This window comes from Lutra lutra, chromosome 18 (genome assembly GCF_902655055.1).
Source record: "Lutra lutra chromosome 18, mLutLut1.2, whole genome shotgun sequence".
Taxonomy (NCBI): Eukaryota; Metazoa; Chordata; class Mammalia; order Carnivora; family Mustelidae; genus Lutra; species Lutra lutra.
The window spans coordinates 34,343,431-34,354,563 of record NC_062295.1 but is presented as its reverse complement, the minus strand read 5'-3'; positions in this window follow the sequence as shown (position 1 = coordinate 34,354,563).

Sequence of the window (11,133 nt, the reverse complement as noted above, 5' to 3'; positions counted from 1 at the left end):
CACATTTTAACTTTCTATAAGGCAGCGGGGAATGACATTTCTTACAAGGGTGCAAGGAGTACCCATCTGTTTCCAAGTACACAGGCTGAGCCAAACTACATTGCAGAGACGAGAAAACTGGATAAAGACAACCAGAGTCTATTGACTCTATTCTTGAGTGTAGAACAGCTGGGAATGATTTCGGGAGGAAAGACGCATTTAGACACATCAATTTGGATGGGACAGTGTAGACAAGTAGGAGGCTTCCAGAAGTAGAGAGCCAAGGTCTTAAGAAGAGAGATGAACTCTGCGAGAGAAGAGAACATGAGCTCAGTCTTGGTGACATTCCCTACTAGGGCCCAGAAGAATGAAGAACCAACAAGGGACAAGGAAAAAGAAGGGAATTTGAGTCAGAACAAAAGAATGATAGTGTCCAAGGCCATTGGCAGTAACAGCAGCTACCAGGCTGAGCACAAGTCCCTAAACAAAGTGCCACCAGCTGCCCATAGCTGGATGGAGCCAATGTGCTGAGCCTCAGAGCAGAGTCATAAGCACCTCAGGCCAGAGAGCAACCACGTCCTATACTTTCATCTACCTTTAAGTAACCTCAAAATCTGCTTTGTAAGGAAGAAAAGTTGCTTTTCAGGACTAAAAGGTAAACCAGAACACTGTTTTTTATTTTTTTATTTATTTTTTATTTTTTATTTTTTTTAGAACACTGTTTTTTAATTTTAATTTTTTTTTTTAATTTTAAGTAGGCTCTGTACCACACCCAATGTCAGGCTTGAACTCACAACCCTGAGATCAAGAGTGACAGCTCTACTAAGACAGCCAGCTTCCCCCAGCACATCCTTTTAAAAAAGCCTGGGTGGCTCATTCAGTTAAGTGACTGCCTTCTGCTCAGGTCATGATTCTGGTCATGAGTCAGGTCATGAGTCCTGGGATTGAGTCCCGAATCAGGCTCCCTGCTCAGTGGAGTCTGCTTCTCCCTCTGACCCAGCCCCTTCTCACTCTCTCTTACTCTCTTTCAAATAAATAAATAAATAGTTTAAAGAAAACAAACAAGGGGCACCGGGGTGGCTCAGTTGGTTAAGCATCTGCCTTTAGTTCAGGTCATGATCCCAGGGTCCTGGAATGGAGCCCTGCATTGGGCTCCCTGCTCAGCAGGAAGCCTGCTTCTCCTTCTCCCACTCCCCTTGCTTGTATTCTCTGTCTCACTGTGTCTCTGCCAAATAAGTAAATAAAATCTTTTTTAAAAAATAAAAAATAGGGCGCCTGGGTGGCTCAGTGGGTTAAGCCGCTGCCTTTGGCTCAGGTCATGATCTCAGGGTACTGGGATCGAGTCCCGAATCGGGCTCTCTGCTCAGCGGGGAGCCTGCTTCCCTCTCTCTCTGCCTGCCTCTCCGTCTACTTGTGATCTCTCTCTGTCAAATAAATAAATAAAATCTTTAAAAAAATAAAAAATAAAAAATAAAAATAAAAAATAAAAAAACAATAAAACCAGCTCAAGAGTTTTCTATTTGCTTTAATAACCGGGGTTATTAGCTGGGAGTGGAGTTATCAGCTGGGAGTGGAGATTTAGGTTGGAGTGAGGAGCTATACCCTCCATCTCCAAGAGATAAGGCACATGGCATGTTCTTGGTCTGGAGGAGAGTAGTATTAAGGGCTCGGTTCAGGGAGCAATGGGCAAAACACATTTATCACATGCCAGAAATGTCAGACACCTGGGATTAAATGAAGCAACATTAACAGTAAGGTGGGGTTGGGGTGCCTGGGTGGCTCAGTCGGTTAAGCATCTGACTCGATTTTGGCTAAGGTCTTGATCTTGGGGTCATGATTTGAGTCCCACTTTGGGCTCCATGCTCTGTGGGGAATCTGCTTAGGATTCTCTTTCCCTCTGCCCCTCCCCCCACTCCCACACACTCTCTCATGTGTGCGTGCTCCAAAATAAATAAAATCTCTAAAAAAAAAATTAGTAAGGTAGAGATAGTCCCATTTTGCAGATGGGGAAACCATCTCAGAGGTCACTTCCCGAGGAAGCCCAGAGTGCCCACAGCTGTCAGGCATCAGCGTCAGGACTTCAGCCTAGATCTGACTCCTGCGTCCATGGTCGGTATCACCAAGCTTTGCTGCCAACAGGCTCTGATGAGGAAAACGAGTCACCCCCGTGGGTGGAACTTAACACATGGAGGAGGCATTGGAAATAGGAAAGCACAAGCCTCCGGTGAGGGAGGTCATTTCTGAAATATCCGCTAACGCATTGCTGCTCCATTGCTGTCTCAGTGTCCACGAGACCCTCTGAATGTGCCTCTGTATGAGGCCAGTTTGGTACTAGGGGCTGAAACGCTTTGGTTTCTGACCCAAGGTAGTGCCTGGCTCCAGGACTATTCCACAAGAACCATTCATCCTGTGGCCACAGCCCAGAGCGTAGGGCCATTAGGGAAACTTGGAAGTGGGTCTGGAGGTTCTTCCCTCAAATATCAAGGGGAAGACGAGTATGGCAGAAGCAGAAAAAAGGTCATCTTCAGAGGGAACAGGGTCCTCCCCCTGAAACCACCCCTTCCCAGGGGACATCTTGAAGGAAGAGTTTGAAAGTCACAGATGTAGCCAAACCACTCGTTTGGGGACAGTCTGCAAAACGACTTCTGGCTTTCACAGGTTTCTCTCGTCACAGCTCAGAGTGTGCTTCCTTCCCCTCACATTGCTATTTGTGGCATCCAGAAGAACCACTACCCTGTCACCCTTCACCAGTGGCACGAAAGAGCCAAGCTGGAGGCTTTGAGTTAGGCACAAGATCAAAGCCAGAACCTTTCGTCATCAGCTCCCAGAGTTTGAGATCCGAAGAAAGCCAAACTGTTCTTCAGGCAAACAGCACCAACTTAAGGGCTTTATTTACACACACAGCCAGGCCCAGGCCAGCTCTACTCCGCCCCCCCCCCCCACACACACACTAGAGGACCCCCACCCTAGGAGCATCAGGTGGCAGAGGTCCCGCCAAGGGCCACTGGCTATACTCATGGTCTTCCAGGCTCTAAACTAGGGACTCTAAAGTTTTGTTCATGGCACTGAGTCACTTTGGAGCATTACAGGCCATTTTTAAAATACTTTCCTAGACTTAGCCAAGCTTTGACTGTTAGCATCTTTCAAGAACTGAGAACGGTTTTAAATTAAGATCGAAATCATCCAAGAGTTGGCTTCTAGAATGGTGTATTTCTCTGATTTTACATTAACACACACTCATGGTGTAGACAATTTAATACCTCAGAAATGTATTGAGCATTAACTCCCATAACCTACCCTCCTCCAAGTTAGCCTTTAAAAACTCACACCCACCCTGAGAGACTAATTATAGAAGGGGAGTTTCATAGACATGGTTTGGCCACACATTTCTCCACTTCCTTATACTGTGAACTTTTTTTTTCCCCCCAAGATTTAAGTAATCTCTATGCCCAATGTGGGTCTTGAACTCACAACCCTGAAATCAAGAATCACATGCTCTACCCACTGAGCGAGCCAAGAGCCCCAACTCTGGACATCTTTTGATGTTGGAATGCTCAGATCTACATCCCTAACAGCCACTTCTTCAAACTCAGTGGGATTTAAGGTAAAATTACACATGGGGTTGGAGTAAGAGTCATTCCCCGGGAAGACCCAATGACCTCACCCCAGTGTGCACGGGTCAGCAAGCAGGAACAGCTGGGGCAGGAGTACTGGGAAGAAGAGGCAACCATGGGAGCGTGGAGGCCTGGGGGGGGTTGCCATGGGGTGGCAGAGACCCCACCTTGGTGCTCATGGGGCTTTACCAACATGGACAAGACGTGTCCAGACCCTAAGTTTGATGGAGGGAGACACACAGGTGTCAGGTGTCCCTCCAAGTCTCACACTGGCCCAGAGGGGAAGCAGAGGTCACAGAGGTCACAGCAAGAAAGTACAAAGGAACCCAAGCCCTCTTCCCAGTGATCCTACCTCAGGGTTTGGGAATGCTCTGGGAGGGGGTAGAATCAGCTGGGGATGATTCCCGTGGATGAACATGTCCCAGGAGTTATTTCAGGGAGAGGGAACACAGGTAAAGGTGCAGACACATTGATCTATAGGCTGCTGTATGGTCAGGCTCCCTGTACCCTGCCAGCCCCCATCTGGGCTCTGCAGAGTAAACGGACACCCAGCCATCGCCACATCCTCCTTACCCGCCCAGAAAACAAGCCAAGCACCACTTAGCACAATTTCATTAAACTGAGACTGATTTCAACAAGGAGAGACCCAGCCTAGGCCCTCTGGAAGCTGTGCCTCTGAGCAGGCCACTGACTTTTGCCACGGTGGGGGTGAGGCAAGACTGCAGCAGCCTCACCCAAACCCCCCGAGCAAGACTAGGAGTCTCGTTAATAACCAGACAGAGGAATCTGGGAGGACGCTGCCACAAGGAGAGCCCCCGGCACCCACCTACCCACCACTCACCTGGAAGAGAGCCACAGCCTCCAGCCTCCTGACCGGCCTTAAATGCCCTCAGAAGGCAGCAGGTGTTTTGGGGCATTTGACCCTTCCTCCCAGGGTTGGTCTCTGACCAAAATCAATGGATCTTAACTCTAGGTGCAGATTGGAAGCACCCAGGGAGCTCTGAGCTGCTGACCGCCAAGTCCCTAGCCCTGAGGCTGATTGAGTTGGTCCAGGGGGAGGCCCTGATCTCCAGGTGCTTCTCATGTCCAGAAGAGGCACAGAGAGGAGCCTCACGGTTGCCATGGACCTTCGGCTTCGGCAGCACAGCCTCCCTCTGGGAAGGGGTTTGTGTGCTGGGCATTAAAGGCTCCTGGGATCTGGCTGGATTGGACTCCTCCTAAAACTGGAATATTAGGATTAATCCTGCCAGGGAACGGTTGGCAAATGTTTATTCCCAAGGCAGGCAGGGAGACTGGGTGGTGGTGAGAATGGGTTGGCTTCGTATCAAAATGGAAACTGAAACAAAATTTCTCATCTTATTCAACTGGGGCACCTGGGTGGCTCAAGGCACCCAACGCTTGAGCTCAACGTTGTGAATTCAAGCCCTACATCGGGCATGGAGCCTAGTCTTAAAAAAAAAAAAAAAGTTAAAGTGCATATGCCTCTAGAAATTTTGGAGCCCCGGGCTGGCTCAGTCCGTGGAGCGTGCAACTCTTGATCTCAGGCTTTGCAGGTTTGAGCTCCACATTAGATGTAGAGATTGTTATTTTTTTAAAAGATTTTATTTATTTATTTGAGAGAGAGAGGGATCACAAGTAGGCAGAGAGGCAGGCAGAGAGAGAGGAAGAGAAGCAGGCTCCCCGCTGAGCAGAGAGCCCGGGTGCGGGGCTCAATTCCAGGACCCTGAGACCATGACCTGAGCTGAAGGCAGAGGCTTTAACCCACTGATCCACCTAGGCACCTGATGTAGAGATTATTTTAAAATAAAATATTAATATTAAATAAATAAATAAATATTAAAAAAAAAAAAAAACACAAAAAAACAAGTATTTATCGAGTCCTGACCATGGGCCAGGCCAGGCCCTGATTCTGCTTCCATCAGAAGCAGAGACGGGCCCTCTCAGCAGAGTGGGAGCAGGACCACAAAGGGACAACACAGAGCAAGGGAGGAGCCGGACACAGAGCAGGACAACACAGAGCCGGACCCAGCCACCCCTGTTTTTGCTTTTTTATTATGGAAAGCTCCAAATCTGTAAAAGTTGAGAGAACAAACAAATCCTCAAGTACCGGTCACCCAGGTTCTGCAGTTACCACCACCATCTTAATTCTTCTCCTGCCACCTTTTAAACTTGAATTTGTTGATATTTATTGATGTGTGGTGTTTTTTTTTAAGATTTTATTTATTTAGGGGCTCCTGGGTGGCTCAGTGGGTTAAAGCCACTACCTTCGGCTCAGGTCATGATCCCAGGGTCCTGGGATCGAGCCCCGCATCGGGCTCTCTGCTCAGCGGGGAGCCTGCTTCCTCCTTTCTCTCTCTGCCTGCCTCTCTGCCTACTTGTGATCTGTCTGTCGAATAAATAAATAAAATCTTTAAAAAAAAAAAAGATTTTATTTATTTATTAGAGAGAGAGTGTGCGTACAAGCAGGGGGAGAGACCAGGGACAGGGAGAAGAGGGCTCCCCCGCTTTGCAGGGAGCCCGACACAGGACTCAATCCCAGCACCCTGGGATCAGGAACTGAGCCCGTCAGCCGCTTAACCAACTGAGCCACCAAGGCACCCCTGTTAGTTCTGTGTTTTAAAGGAAATAGAATTATATTACTTCACCCATAATACTCAGAATGAATCTCTCACACGTAAAGACAAAAAACTAAAATGAAAATACCACGATCCCTCCTCACGAAATCCACAACCTTTCTTCCTGTGTCACTTTAGAATATCTAGGTTAGCCTTGGAGATGACAGGCCGATTCCTTCCGGGGTGGGGCCAGGGGGAGGAGGGGCATTCAGGGGGTGAAGGTGGGTGGTGGTGGCAGCGGGAGTGGAGAGAGGAGGGTCGGACCTCACGACACCCTGGTTCCTGGAGGCGAGGGGTGGGGAAGCTGGGCTCTGAGTGAGTAAAGCACGGAGCTCCAGGGTGGGACCCTCACATCCAGGTGCCTGGAGGACACCAAGGTGGGGATGCAGCAAAGACCAGTCGGTGCAGAGCTGGGGCAGGACTCGGTGACCCACTGGCAGTGGTGGTGTGTGACAACGACAGAGACACATAAGCTGCCATTGTAGTTTCAAACAGATGAGATCGGTGAGTGGTGTTGTCAGAAGAGAGGGCATTCAGGATGACATAAAGGAGGCCTGAACTTGCGAGATCCAAGGCTATCAGAGGAACTGGCCCAGGCCCCCTGTTCTGCCTAAGGCATTGAGACAACCCACCAGTCCCCCTGCACCTGAGTAGCCACACAGCTAGAGGGATCCCTTGAACATGGAGCTCAGGTTATACCATTTTGCAGCTCAAACACTTCAATGCTCCCCAACATGCCCGCAATCGCCTTAGAGGCCCCCTGCACTGCCTCGCCCCGCATGCTGTTCCTTCTGGCCTCGCTCCCACCACGGTCCTACTCTAGACACTCCAGCCTCCACGTTGCCCCTCAAATGCTTCAGGCCCATGCTGGCCTCAGGGCCTTTGTACCCACTGTTCCCTATGCCTCCCTCACTTCCTTCAGGTCTTAGTTTTTGGAGACCATTCCTGGTCACCATGTGTAAAATCAAACCTTACCTCAGCCACACATTTGCATTCCTGTCCAGCTTCCTAGAAGCACTGTTAACATTTAAAATGCAGAACATTTACTTGCTTGTTTATTTTCTGTCTCCTTCTCTGCTACCAACCCCCACGGAACTGGGTAAGCTCTATGACGGTGGGGGTGTTGTCTGTTTTACTTGCTGCTTTATCCCCAATGCCAGGAGGAGTCATTGCTCATTATATTTTTGAATGCATAAGTGGGCACACTGGCCCCAAAGCCAGGCTCTCCCCTCTACCCCCACTGTGTTATAGATGTCCCTCCTCCATCACCCAGAATGTATCCAGGATATACAGTGGGTGTGCTCAGTAACCTTCCCAAGCCAAGCATCAAGCTGGTGTCCTTTGAATAAACCTAATTAGCACACACAGCAGGGCCCACAGGTGCTACATAAAAGACTCAGAGACACGGGAGGAAAAGCACTTTGGATGGAATCTGAGTCCTCAAATAGAAGTCACTTCATCCTCCCCTATGCTTAAGCCCCAATCACTAGTAGTGGCCACACCATCTGACCCGCCAGGAGCCCCACATGGTCTTCCCACTCCCCATTCCTTCCTCCATCAGCCCCATCCTCTACTGAGGCCCACTCCTCAGCCCTCCCGACCTCTGTTCTGCTTATCATGGTGGGCCTTTTACCCACTGGTCCGGCAACATTGTCCTAGGACACCCATCCAAGAAACTCTTAACATTAGATTTTCAAGAATGAATTACCAAGATGGGCTTATTTACCTGGCTAGTTTAACCTGCCTTGACTCCTCTGATGCAGTAGGAATTACCAATCCCATTTCACAGAGCAGGAAACTGAGGCTGTTGACATTGAGATGATCTGCCCGAGGTTACATGATGGGGGAAGGCCAGGTCTGTGTGGCCCCATCTTTGCCCCAATGCCTGGGCCTGTGCTGGGAAGGTGCCTGACTCCCTCCCTTCTTCCCACCCTCCCTCCTTCCCTTCCTTCCCTCTGTCTTTTATGGTGGTAACATACGCAGAACATAAAACTGACCATTTTAACCGCTTTCGAGTATACAGTTCAGTGCATGAAGTACCTTCACACTGCTGGGCAGCTGTCGCCACCATCTGTCTCCAGAACCTTTTCCACTTCCCAAACTGAAAGTCTGTCCCCATCAGATGCTAATTCCACAAGCCCCTCCTCCAGCCCTGGACACCCAACCTTCTACTTCCGGTCTCTGTGAGTTCCACTCATCTAGAGCTCATGTAAGTGGAATCATACAACGCTTGTCATTTTGTGACCGGCTGAATTCCACTGAGTGTAAAGTCTTCAAGCCCCATCCATGTTGCAGCAGATGTCAGGATGTCCTCCCTTCTGACTTCTTTCCATGAAAGAGGAACACTTTTTTTTTTTTTTTAATGTTGTTGTAGTTATACTGTTGTTTACAGCGACATCGCAAGTTCAGGGCGCAGGGCAGATGTTCTCTTGGGCAGGGAGGGGTATTTATCATTGAACTTGGTTTATAATGGCCAGGGCAGTGTGGTAAAAAAAAGCAGGCTGGTTTCTAGTCAGTTTTCATTCTTGTCTCAAATTCGCCACAGTCAATGCACCCCCTTGTTCCTCATATTCCTGGCCAACTGCTCCCACCATCCCCCCCTCAGCTTGGTCCATCGCTGATTATTTATAGATGCCTACTCATCATATCATGATGGAAAAGTTGTTTAAGTAAAAAGGACCCTGGAATTAGAAAGCTGATGTAACAATTCCTCGGGGGGCTTAGGAGAAGTTCTGTGATTGAGGCCAGTCTCTGGGAATCTGCTGGCTCCTGACAAATGCGGCTCCTGACAAATGTAGCCACTGACCTGCTTGGCCTCGGCATGTCGGAGCGCGTGTGTGTGCATGCGTGCACACACAAATGTGTCAGACAGTCCCTGGGGCCTAGGGAGACTTTAACTTCCCAGGATGATGACCCTTAAGGAGCTAATTTTAGATTCTTGGTAGATGCTATTTGGCCCAGAAGCAGGAGATGAGGAAAGGGGATATTAAGGAAAGGAAAAGGCAGGTTGGGAAGACAGCAAAAGAAAACCAAAGGCAGGCTGGTTGTTCATCAGGTCTGCAGGCTCTCTGGTAAAATTAGAACCTGAATTCCTCAGTACAGTCTTTATTTCCTAGAAGTGCGTTCTGTTTAATGGGGCCTAATCTGTGAAGTAGGGCCTGATCCAGCCCCATTGCTCCCAAGGCTCCTCATCTGCCTGATTAGGCTAAGCATTTTCTTTTCCAGGAGTGTGGGGGCTGGGCCTCTGAATATCAAAGGCAGAGATCATACCCAGAGCCCAGGGTCCCATGCAGCTTTCCTCGACACCGTGTGACCCAAGAGCTGGGCTGTGGACAAGGCTCTGTAGGGACCAGCAACTGGGCACCCACTCTGTGCTGAGTCTGCAAGGTGCAGGAGTGAATCAGACAGGGTCCCTGCCACCAACGAACTTAGAACTCACCTGTCATCACTTGAGCACCTGGGATCTAATAATCACACAAGGTCTTTCTCTCTGCCATTCCCGCCTCACCTTGTAACAGCTTGGTGAGATGCATATTATTATAATCCCAGGTAAGGAAGTGAGTTCGGTATTCAAAGACAGCACTGTATGTCTAGCACAATGCTCTCACTCCCTGTAATGGCTCCATGGAGGACATGTTCTCCTCAGAGGGTGCAGGAAAATAAGGCCAAGGCTCATTCCAACCAGTCCCTGGCTCCAGAGGGAGCACCTGCTGAATGGACAGACGGATGAGTAAATGGATAGATGGATGGAGGGGTGATGGATGGATGATGGCTGGATGAATGGATGATGGGTGGATGGATGGTGGATTATGGAGGAATGATGGATGGATGATTGATGGATAATGGAAGAATGATGGATGGATGGATGGATGATGCATGATGGATGAGTGGCTGATGGATAGATGAGTGAATGATGGATGACAGATGGATAAATGGATTGGGGACAGATGGATGGATGGATAGATGATGGGTAGATGATGGATGGATGAATGGATGGATGGATGGATGGATGAGTGGATGATGGATGACAGATGGGTGATGGATGGATGGATGATGGATGAATGGACCAGATAGTGAACAGATGATGGTAGATGATGATGGATAGTGGATGGATGGATGGATGGATGGATGGATAGATGAATGAGTGGATGATGGATGAGAGATGGATGATGGATGGATGGATGGATGGATGGATGGATGGATGGACGGATGGGAGATTACCCAGCTGAGTTGGGGTTTGAGTCCACCTGGGCTTTTCAGACACTGAGATTTATTCAACCTTGGGAGACTCACAGAAAAAAAAGAGATTCTCTCCTTTGGAAAAATAAGAATAAATACTTCTTCGCAAAAAGGCATGATGCCAGGAGGATGAAAAGTTGGAAAGGTTTTTAGATATTTTCGAAATAATAAAATAAAAACGGTACTTCAGTGTCAAATAAAATCAAATTGAGATGTAAGTCTAAGCGCAGTATGAAAGAGAAAGAAATGGAGCTGGAGAAATTGATCTCCAGCAGCCTTGATCACCGTGTTTCTTGGCTCCCATAAAATTCACCATTAATGAGGAAATCTCCAGCTGGCTTGGAATCAGGGACTTTTCAAGCTGAGCTGACTTTGGAGAACTCCTTGTCCAGGTCCCACGTTCTTTCTATCCCAGCTGCATAGCACAGTGTTCAGAAAAACCTGTCTTAAGCCCTCTCTTTCATTTCAGAGCCTGCGAGGAAGATTCCAGCAGTGGCCTGCTGGGGCTCACCCTTCCCTGAGATGACCCTACAGGATTCCAAGGGTCTCTGGGGCTAGGGGCTATTTCTGGGCCTCAGGCTCTGTGTCCATGTTTGGTCTTCAAGGAGCACAATGTGAACTTTCCTCCACCTGCCAAGGCTTCTTCCTGCAGCCCTCCTGGGAGGACACTGATCCCCTTTCCTCCA